The sequence below is a fragment of the Medicago sativa genome, chromosome 3 (genome assembly GCF_051527215.1).
Source record: "Medicago sativa cultivar Bolivia chromosome 3, Bolivia_mono, whole genome shotgun sequence".
Taxonomy (NCBI): Eukaryota; Viridiplantae; Streptophyta; class Magnoliopsida; order Fabales; family Fabaceae; genus Medicago; species Medicago sativa.
Genome location: NC_140751.1, coordinates 44,076,244 through 44,087,132, shown reverse-complemented (window position 1 = coordinate 44,087,132; position 10,889 = coordinate 44,076,244). Strand labels below are relative to the sequence as shown.

General features: G+C 34.9%; 1 long non-coding RNA gene across 3 annotated transcripts; it reads left to right on the top strand.

The window, feature by feature from the left end:
* The first annotated feature begins 397 nt into the window (after positions 1–397).
* On the top strand, positions 398–10,126 carry LOC146937598 (uncharacterized). Of its 3 annotated transcripts, XR_015033299.1 has the most exons (11): positions 398–687; positions 1,378–1,448; positions 1,593–1,672; positions 2,517–2,579; positions 2,667–2,760; positions 2,846–2,893; positions 3,560–3,641; positions 4,094–4,194; positions 4,500–4,563; positions 4,637–4,772; positions 9,933–10,126. It is a non-coding gene; the product is annotated as an uncharacterized LOC146937598 (long non-coding RNA). The 3 variants fall into 3 exon arrangements; XR_015033298.1 differs by lacking the exon at positions 9,933–10,126 and having other exon boundaries at positions 1,391–1,448; positions 4,637–4,966; XR_015033297.1 differs by lacking the exon at positions 9,933–10,126 and having other exon boundaries at positions 4,637–4,966.
* Positions 10,127–10,889: the final 763 nt, after the last annotated feature.

The window sequence follows — 10,889 nt, the reverse complement described above, 5'->3', positions numbered from 1 at the left end:
GGTTCAGTGACTACTTCCCTTGTTTGTCAGAGTTGTCCTATATCCATGTTTGGTAGTGATTTTGAGGTTGATCTTGTGTGTTTGCCGTTGTTGGGTATGGATGTGATCTTTGCACTACTACAAAATATATATTTTACATCATGGGGGTTTTAGTTTTCACATCAGTTACAAAATAACTGAAGGGAAACATACAAACTGTGAGCTTTTACATCAGTTGAGATATGCACATGAGGGGAATTCTTAATAGCATGTACCATTTACATTAGTGGATAATTGGAATGAAGGGAAAAAAACGCGGTGGCATTTTCGCAATTTGAGTAAAAACTTTTACCTTATCCCCCTTTCTCTATCGTGAAACACATACACTTTACCTTCCTCACTTATTCACTCAATCGAACCAGTCAAAAACCTTATCCCAACCCACCACCGTCTCTCCCATCCACACCGTCCAAGCTTAATCACAATCACAGTTCCCAATCCCACCAAACGCAACGCAACCTTCTTCTTCTTCTTCTTCGATTTTATCTAACTATTCATTCCTCGTGTTCATTCAACACAGTAGCCTAAACCTATTTCACGAATCCATTCATACAACACAGTGATTCGACCAAAACCACAGACATTAACACAAATTTGAAATCCAGCATCACAATACCTCTTCAAATCGGTTCGCATCGAAGCATCAAGGTACAAAACTTGTTAATTGGTTAGATTCTATTGTTCAAAGTGAGTTTTTTTTTTTTGCTTTCTTTGACCTAATTTTGATTCTTAAAAAAACTATTTTTTTCTTCTACTTTTTGATCTATTTTGTTTGTTATTCGTTATTTCGAATCTTAATTCTGGTTTTTTATTTGTTTAATTCATAGCTTTTCTCGTCCTTTCCTTAGTTAATCTTTAAAAAGTTTTTTTTCAATGAACTGAGATTTGTTTTGTTTATTTTTCGTAATTTTCATCTTAATTCGACTTTCCTTGATTCGAATTAATCTTCGTCTCTTTTTGTTGTGATTAGTGTTTTTTGTTTTGTGTGGATCTTTCTTTATTTTTTGTCTGTTGTATTTAGTTTGTTTTTCTAGATCCCTTGCGTGTGGGGTTTTTGGTTTTGTGTCACTGATTTTTGGTTTTCTAGATCTGAAATTTTTACGTTACATATTTCAATTATATCTTTCTTGGTCATTTTTGTTAATTATTGGTTTCAGTGGTTGGGTTTCTTATGATGTTTGTTGTCATTATCCTTGAATCTCTTCTCATATTAATACGACTGATTTTTTGTTTGTTTTTTTTTAATAATGACTTTTTTCAGTTTTGTTTTATGTATAATATTCTTTTTTCAATGTAATTGAAGTTAAAAATTGTTCTGTTTGCCTCTGAAATTTTTAGATTCTTCTTCCAGGGATGCGAACATGACTGTGGGAAAACATGGTTATGAACCTGAGATTGGAACATTGAAGGTATTAAATTCAATTATTGTTGTTGTCTTGTTTAATGATAATATTCTCTAATTCAATTATTGTTGTTGTCTTGTTTAATGATAATGATTCCCTAAATTAATTTTTGTATCAAATTAAATTCATTGTATTATTTTTATTTCTCAGGATAATCACAAGATCCAAGCCGGCGTGAAACCGAACGGAAGAAGGAGAAATGAAAGCCGAACCGGATTTTGAGTCAAGAGGTAAAGAACCAAACCGAGTCTGAAGCCCTTCTTTTTGTTCTAAGGTTGTGTTTAAGTGATAACTAACTCTTTGTTTTCTGACATTTGGACAAAAAGGCAATTTCATATTCTTCTTGTATTCATATATATGCATAAAACCATAACTGAAGTTACAAATTCATCCTTGTACTAGTGAAGTTTCATTTTGATAAGTAGTTTGCTCATTAAATTCATCCTTGTACTAGTGACTTGTAAATATAATTTGCTTCTTATCATATATGAATATTGTTTTCTTAGCTTCATGTTGATTGTTTTCGGTAAGCAAAAGAATTTTCTTATGAAATGAGACTAAACTTCATTGCAAGTTGTACTAAAGAATAGCCAAATGAAAAGTATATATAGAAGTTAGATGAACATGATAACCACACAACGCAGCACGAAAGCAGACACACCAAAAACACCGGCCCAGGCATACCAAAGATTCTTTCACTCTGCAATATCTATATCATCAGCAGAAACAACTACAAATGATGCTGCTTCTTGTCCATCATATACTAAAACCTGTTATGCTGCACCAACATAAAAACTGAATACTCTGAATGCCCTTCTGTTGAGTCGTACAGTATCGGCCAAGTTTGCTTCGATAAATTTCATGACGATGACTTCTAAAATTCATGTATCATTTTGTAACTTTAAACAAAATGAGCGATGTATCTATCATTCTTTTCCTCTCAATGAATACAATTACAAAATGTTACCTCCCCCTTTTTGCACAAGTTTTTTCCTTAAAATTTTAAATATCCTTCTATGACAATTTTCTTTAATTATCGAGTGTCTTAGTTTTGAACTTTGTAACAATCTGCAGGTTTGATTTTCTGTCTTTTATATAATATTGCGGCCGTTACAGTAGCTTGGCTCAAAGGAGAAGGTTTGTGTTATATCTTAGTATCTTATCATCCATTATAGTAGGCATGCATCCATGTTGTTCTTCACGCAAATTTGTTTTACCTTGTAGGTCTGTCAATATGGTTTCTTTCTATCATATACTTCATTTCCGGTGTACCAGGAGCCTATGTGATGTGGTATCACCCTCTATATCGTGCTACGAGGTAGTTAGTGTACAATCTGATTGAATCCAATTTTACTGGTTTGTCATGTTTTTGTTCTATAATTCTATGCCATCTCCTGTTACAGGACGGACAGTGCTATGGTAGACAAACTCAGATAAACCAATTCAAACAGGTCGTACTTATAATCTGAATTTCATTATTTACATAGGTCTAGGCCTAGCTATGTTTTCATTACGGTGTGATTTATTACGGTGTGATATCGAAAACCTTGTCCATGAAGCCAAGAAAATGCAGCATAATCAAAATAACAATCCATGGAAGAACTGATAATAGAACTATATACCCTATTTAGTTAAGAGATTAAATATGTAATTCATTTTATGATAAATAACGAATTACCCATGGCAGATACAATCCTTATAATGAATTACCCAAACACTATATGCTTAATGTCCCCAGGCACAAAAGATAGTAGTAATGTACCAAAAACAATTGTCCTTAGTTGTGTTTGGATAAAGTAGGAACTCATGGTGCATTTAATCACATTTTGAATTATATTAGTCTATTAGTTTTGAGTAAGATTTTTGTTTCTTTTCTGATTCTAAGATTTCAAAAACTCAACTTTCTCCATGAAGCCATGTCTTTCTATTATTACCTACTTTCAAACCTTGTGGTGCCATGTCTTTCAACTTTCTCACATTTAGAGGGGGAAGTCTATCATTTTCTTTGATGGTATTTTTGTTGAACATAGTAAGTAGGAAAACACATTCAATTTGCATTTGTGGTGCTATGTTTCATGTAATTTGCTGATTTTGTGGAGATTGAATTGAATGGTTAGGATTGAATTGACAAGGGTAGGGTCTACAAATGACGGGACATGGGTTGGAGCTCTGTGCCCATTAGCAAGTCTGATCATCAAGGTTTACTCCATTTTTATTCTTTAAGTTTCTATTGGTCTTTTTTATTTATTAGTTTCAGATTGTTTATGCGAATGATATATTGTGTGGCTTCTTCTTTACTTAATTTTGATAATAATTTAAAAAATAAAAGTTTCTGAATGTAACTATATGGGTTTCTGAAAAAAAAAGTATCTAAACATCAGACATGTCATCAGTATGAAGTATTGGTGCAACGTTAATTTGAATATTGTTGGGTGCAGAACAAAGATCATGGCCAAGGATGCAATTACTTTGTTGGGTCATTTAGGTTGGAAAAGGCTCATGTTTTTGGGCACTCAACGGGCTACTATTTTGTGTTTCTGTCTTTTTTATTGAGTTTTGATTTAGTTAAAATTCAGATGGTTTGTCCTAATATTTGATTAGTTTGAGTTTTTTGTTTGTTTACTTTTAATTGTGTTTGCCTATTGAAACAGGATCTATGATAGCTTGTAAAATAGCAGCAATGGTTCCTGATAGAGTTCTCTCATTGGCTTTGCTAAATGCAACGGGTGGAGATTTTCAATATTTTCCAGAGGTATATCTCCCTTTTATAATTCTTTGAAAAATTTTGATTTATTTTAACGGCACTGTGATTAGAGCATTGACGACATAATTTTTGTAAGGTGTTAACTACATTAATGATTTCTGGCCACACTTTTTAATTACAAACTTAGTTCAGGACGAGTGGACTTGCATACATAATAAGTATAATTGGTTGGTACTGATTTTAGGTGTTCCTTTAGGACAAATATAGTTGAGAATTTATCTCTCTATGGCTTTGAGTTAGAATTTTGTTAAGAATTTTGTAGTACTAAAATCTTCTTGGTACGCTATTTGCAGATTTTTAAAGAATATTGACGGTTGTTGATTTCTAAGTATTTCTCAAGACAGTTATCTGGAAGATGTATGCTAGTTTTATCTCTTCCCTGCATCTTCTTATCACCGTATTACTTTCTAATTTAAATTTCTATATGCAGGAATCACTTACTTTCTCAGTTTTTGTGTGTAATATCTACGGGTAAAATTATTGTGAGAATTGGGCCATATCTTAAGAATTGACGCTGAGCTTGTTAATGCAACAAATCAAAATTCTTGGTTCAAGCTATTAGCCAGGTGTGTATACAGATCTTCATTAGGAAGGGGTCATTGTTTTTCACAATGCTACTTTGATTGGGACACTCATGTTATTTCATTATGTTTGTGTTAGATAGATATGTTAGCTTTTTAGTATACTTGTGAGGGTTATAAATTAAATTTTGTATACTAGTGAGGGTTATAAATTAAATTTTGTATATGTTAGCTTTTTAGCTTCCTTTTTAGCATTAAAATATCATTTTTTTCCTTCATATTTCTAATATAAATAAAAGAAAAGAACATGGTCTCAAGCTGATTTTGTAAGCAATAATAATAAAGCATAATTTTTTTAAAAAAAACTGTAGTTTTCACATCAGTGGGATAGAAGACTGATGATAAATATAATTATTTAACTTCAGTTTCTATCATAAAACTGAAGTGAAAACCCTGATCTTAAATTTTAAAAAGAACGTATTACATCAGTGGGAAAAAAGCCTGATGTGGAAATTTAGCTATCACATCAGTTCGAACCTGATGTGAAAAGTTGTTTCCAACTGATGTAAAAACTTGTTTCTGTAGTAGTGTTGGTATGAACTGGTTGGAGTACAACCATGTTCATATTAATTATTTTAGTAAGTCGGTGTACTTTTCCTCTGCCGAAGAAGAGAGTGGAGCAGAATTGTTATCTACTAAGCAGCTGAAGCAGTTAGAGCATGATCGGAACTTGATGTTTTCTTTAATGGCGTATTTATCTATAGAGAATCAGACTGTGATTGATAGGTTACCTGTTGTAAATGAATTTCCAGAAGTGTTTCCTGATGAGATTCCTGATGTACCACCAGAGAGGGAGGTTGAATTTTCGATTGATCTTGTGCCGGGTACGAAGCCTGTGTCGATGGCCCCTTACCGTATGTCAGCCGCCGAGTTGGCAGAATTGAAGAAGCAGTTAGAAGATTTGCTTGATAAGAAGTTTGTAAGACCGAGTGTTTCACCTTGGGGAGTGCCGATATTGTTAGTAAAGAAGAAGGATGGTAGCATGAGATTGTGCATAGATTACCGTCAGTTGAATAAAGTGACGATAAAGAATAGGTATCCACTTCCGAGAATTGATGATTTGATGGATCAGTTAGTGGGTGCTCGTGTATTTAGTAAGATTGATTTGAGGTCGGGTTATCATCAGATTAAGGTGAAGGATGAAGATATGCAGAAGACGGCGTTTAGGACGCGATATGGTCACTATAAATTTAAAGTGATGCCTTTCAGTGTTACTTATGCACCTGGTGTATTTATGGAGTATATGAACAAGATTTTTCATGCTTTTCTGGATAAATTTGTTGTTGTATTTATTGATGATATCCTAATTTATTCTAAGACCGAAGAGGAGCAGAGCATTTAAAGATTGTGCTACAAGTGCTGAAAGAAAAAAAGTTGTATGCAAAGTAGTCGAAATGTGAGTTTTGGTTAAGTGAGGTAAGTTTTCTTGGCCATATTATTTCTGGTAGTGGTATTGCAATTGACCCGTCGAAAGTTGAAGCGGTATCACAATGGGAGACTCCGAAGTCAGTTACAGAGATTCGAAGTTTCCTTGGCTTGGCTGGTTATTACCATAGATTCATTGAAGGATTTTCGAAGTTGGCACTTCCATTGACTCAGTTGACATGTAAAGGTAAAGCTTTTGTGTGGGATGCTCAGTGTGAGAGTAGTTTCAATGAGTTGAAGCAAAGATTGACGACAGCTCCGATTTTAATTTTAGCAAAGCCAGAAGAACCTTTTGTGGTATATTGTGATGCGTCCAAGTTGGGCTTAGGTGGTGTGCTTATGCACGATGGTAAGGTAGTAGCTTATGCTTATAAGTAGTTGAGAATTCATGAGAAGAATTATCGTACGCATGATTTAGAGTTGCTGCTGTGGTTTTTGTGTTGAAAATTTGGAGGCACTATTTGTACGGTTCCAGATTTGAGGTGTTTAGCGATCATAAAATTCTGAAATATTTATTTGATCAAAAAGAGTAGAATATGAGGCAGAGAAGGTGGCTAGAGTTGTAGACTTGATGGTTGCTAGTAATCAGACCGCAGATGGTGATTTTCGAGTTGAGGATCAAGCTGTGTTGAGATTCAGAGGTAGAATATGCATTCCTGATAACGACAAGATGAAAAAGATGATTCTTGAAGAAGGTCATAGGAGTAGCTTGAGTATTCATCTGGGAGCTACGAAGATGTATCATGACTTGAACAAGTTGTTTTGGTGGTCCGGGTTGAAGCGAGATGTCGCGCGGTTTGTATATGCGTATTTGACTTGTCAGAAATCGAAAGTTGAACATCAGAAGCCTGCTGGTTTGTTGACACCATTAGATGTGCCTGAATGGAAATGGGATATCATCTTCATGGATTTTGTGACGAGTTTGCCGAATACTCAAAGAGGGCATGATGCCATTTGGGTTGTTGTCGATAGATTGACTAAGTCGGCACACTTTATTCCGATTAATATTACTTATTCGGTAGCTCAGTTGGCGGAAATTTATATTCGTAATATTGTGAAGCTGCATGGTGTTCTGTCAAGTATTGTGTCGGATAGAGATCCGAGGTTCACTTTAAGATTTTGGAAGAGTTTGCAAGAGGCGTTTGGTTCTAGAGTGAGGATGAGTTCAGCTTTTCATCCGCAAACTGATGGTCAGTCGGAGAGAACAATTCAGTCGCTAGAAGATTTGTTGAGGGTATGTGTACTTGAGCAAGGTGGAGCTTGGGATAGTCATCTACCGTTGATAGAGTTCACGTACAACAATAGTTACCATTCGAGTATTGACATGGCACCGTTCGAAGCTTTGTATGGTCGAAGGTGTAGAACTCCTTTTTGTTGGTTTGAGTCGGGTGAAAGTGTTGTGTTGGGACCAGAGATAGTTCAGCAGACTACGGAGAAGGTCAAGGTGATAAGAGAGCATATGAAAGCGTCGCAGAGTCGACAGAAGAGTTATCATGACAAACGTAGAAAAGACCTTGAGTTTCAAGAGGGTGACCATGTGTTCTTGAGAGTCACTCCTATGACCGGTGTGGGTCGTGCATTGAAGTCCAAGAAGTTAACTTCAAAGTTTATTGGTCCTTATCAGATATCTGAGAGAATTGGCACGGCGGCTAATAGAGTTGGTTTGCCACCACATCTTTCGAATTTGCATGATGTGTTTCATGTGTCGCAACTTCGGAAATATGTAGCAGATCCTTCGCATGTTATTCCTAGAGATGATGTGCAAGTTAGAGACAACCTTACGGTGGAGACTTTACCTTTGAGGATTGATGATCGCAAGCTGAAGACGTTGAGAGGCAAAGAGATACCTCTAGTGAGAGTTGTTTGGAGTGGAGTAACTGGTGAAAGTATAACTTGGGAGTTGGAAAGTAAGATGCGGGAGTCATATCCTAAGTTGTTTGTTTGAGGTAATATTTCGAGGACGAAATTCTATAAGTTGGGGAGAGTTGTAACGCCCCATTTTTATTTAATTATTTTTAGAAGATGTGTGAATATTTTTATATGACTTTATTTGTTATATATATGATTTTATGTGAAATATATGACTTTTGGTGTGATGTTTTTATTTAAATATATGTTGTTACTTAATAAAATAGGAGTAAAATATTATTATTTTGGTTAATGGGAATTAAGTAGTAATTATGTGAGTTTAGTGGGAGTTAAGTGAGAAAAGGGGATGTTATAGTTTTTGAGTAAAAGAAAGAAAAGTAAGACAAAACATTTTCACGTACAAACAAGAAAAAAGAAGTTTTTGAGAGAAAGAAGAGAAAGCTAGGAGAAGTGCTAGGAAGAGAGAATCCAACCATTTCTTGCTGTAGATTTTACGGAGTTAAGGTAAGGGTGGGATTCCTTTCAATAATATGTATATATAATTGTAATTTTTGATGAATTGTTGTTCTTGGTTTTCAGGTTAGAAGTTTTATGTTAATTGAGGAAAATATGATGAATTGTGTTGTTTGATGCATGTTTCTATGTTGTTTTGGTTGCTATGTTGTATATAGAACCTGTAAACATTGTCCTAATTCATTTTGGGTGATTAGGGGATCAAAAATTGGGTTTTGGGGTGAAAAATGGTGCAAAAATCGTAACAGCCTATGCCAAATCATGCTCCGATTATTTACGAATGAAAATGCAAATTTTGACCCAGAAAATCGTGCTCCGATTTTCCAAATCCTACTCCGATTTGACAGCTTTCCCTGTTTTGCGTTCTTGCGTCTTTTTCATCCGTTTCTGTTTTGAATTAGCTTTCGGTGTAAACATGAAAATTGTAGATAATTGAGTTAGCTTCCTAATGGCTTTGGAGTGACTAGAAAATTATTTGTAGATTTTGAGTTATGATGTAAATAGTCCAGATGGGTCTTGAGAAAACTTAAGAAAAACTCAGCATACTAATTCCGAGTTAGTCCAAAAACTTATGGTTGGTTTCCCAACTTCAAACTTAAGTATTAGGGATTCAGTTGAAGTGTTTTACGAGTATTTGGCTTATGTCTTACCGGTCAAACTCGATTTGTTTTGAAGAATGTTTTGGTTTGATATGAATGTAATCAATTAATGTATATGTGCTATGTCGATGAATTCCGTTGTTTGGTGTTATTTTGTCGATGTTGTTTAAGTTGTGGGGTTATGTGTCATAAATGATTAGGCACATTGTTGTGGTCGGAGATGTTGTTGGAGTTGTATGTTGATATACACTAGTCGAGTCCATTTGCATACTCATGTTCTAGAGGGGGCTTATGCCCTGGAATGCTAGTCAATCAACTGGTGGGGGCTTATGCCCTGGGATGCTTTAACCATCCAAATTGGTGGGGGCTTATGCCCTGGAATGCTTAGCATTCAACGCGCGTAGTTGGTACCACATGCATAATGCATTAGTTGTTGTCGGAGTTGCATTGTCTTAATTGTCGTTGTCGGTTGAATAGTTGGTGTTCATTGTTGATAATGACGTTTGTGTAGTTGTTGATGTTGTTTAATGTTGTTGAAAATGAATATGATGCTGAGTTATATATATATATATATATATATATATATATATATATATATATATACGCATATATGAACTTGATAATGCTTGTTGTTGAATCATTGTTGTTTTCCTTAATTTGATGAATTATATATTATTATTGGATGTATATCTCACCCCTTCTGCTTGAAATTGTTGCCCTTCGTATGGGTAACCTGCAGGTTCTGAAGATTAGTAGGTATGGCTCAAGTGTCTAGGGCTCTGATACATATTAGGATGGGGATCGTCGCGAATGTTTTCCTTATTCTTTATGTATCGTATTTATGCAAGTATTTTATTGTTGGAGGTTTATTAATGTTGAAGAATAATATTGATGAAAATTATGATTTTGTTGAGGGCTTTGTGCCAAGTTATGTTGACGTTGGATTATGTTAAAAAGAATTATTTCCGCTGCGATATTTATGAGGTTGATGGTTGTTTAAATAAATAGTATTATTTCTATTTATGATGAAATTTTGATATGTAGTGTAATACCTCGTTATTTGTTTGACTCTGATGTATATTATATTTAATATTACGACGTTGGGAGAACGGGGTGTTACACTTGGTACATAAGAGAATGACATGGTATGATACGATACGAATTGGGGTAGCAAGATATCCATTAAGCAAGGGAAAACTAGAGCCTCGACATAGCTTGTCGAGAATGAGCAAGTATGTAAGCCATGGATTGATAAGTTACTTCTCTCCACCATGTTTAAGTATGTACAAGCACGAACAAGTATGAAATTACCGTTAATCAGATCGATCAAGGTTCCGAGGTAAACATGTAAGCATGAATAGGTTTAATCTTTGACGATGATAAAACTACGATTATAACCGCATGGCGGTGTTCGTGTCTCTTGTTATCCACGTCAGGGGGATACAAGAGGTTATCGACCCAAGGGGAACGGGTCAAGCCGTAAGGGACCCGCACGACACCGAGGGAGTCCGATGTACGTACATCGGTCATGTATGGGATTTTTCTCGGGGTTACTCCAAAGATTAAATATACAACCCCTCTATTCATTTCTAGCCTTAAAATCTCCAAAGATTAAATATACAACCCTAGATCTATATATATATATATATATATATATATATATATATATATATATATATATATATATATATGTATA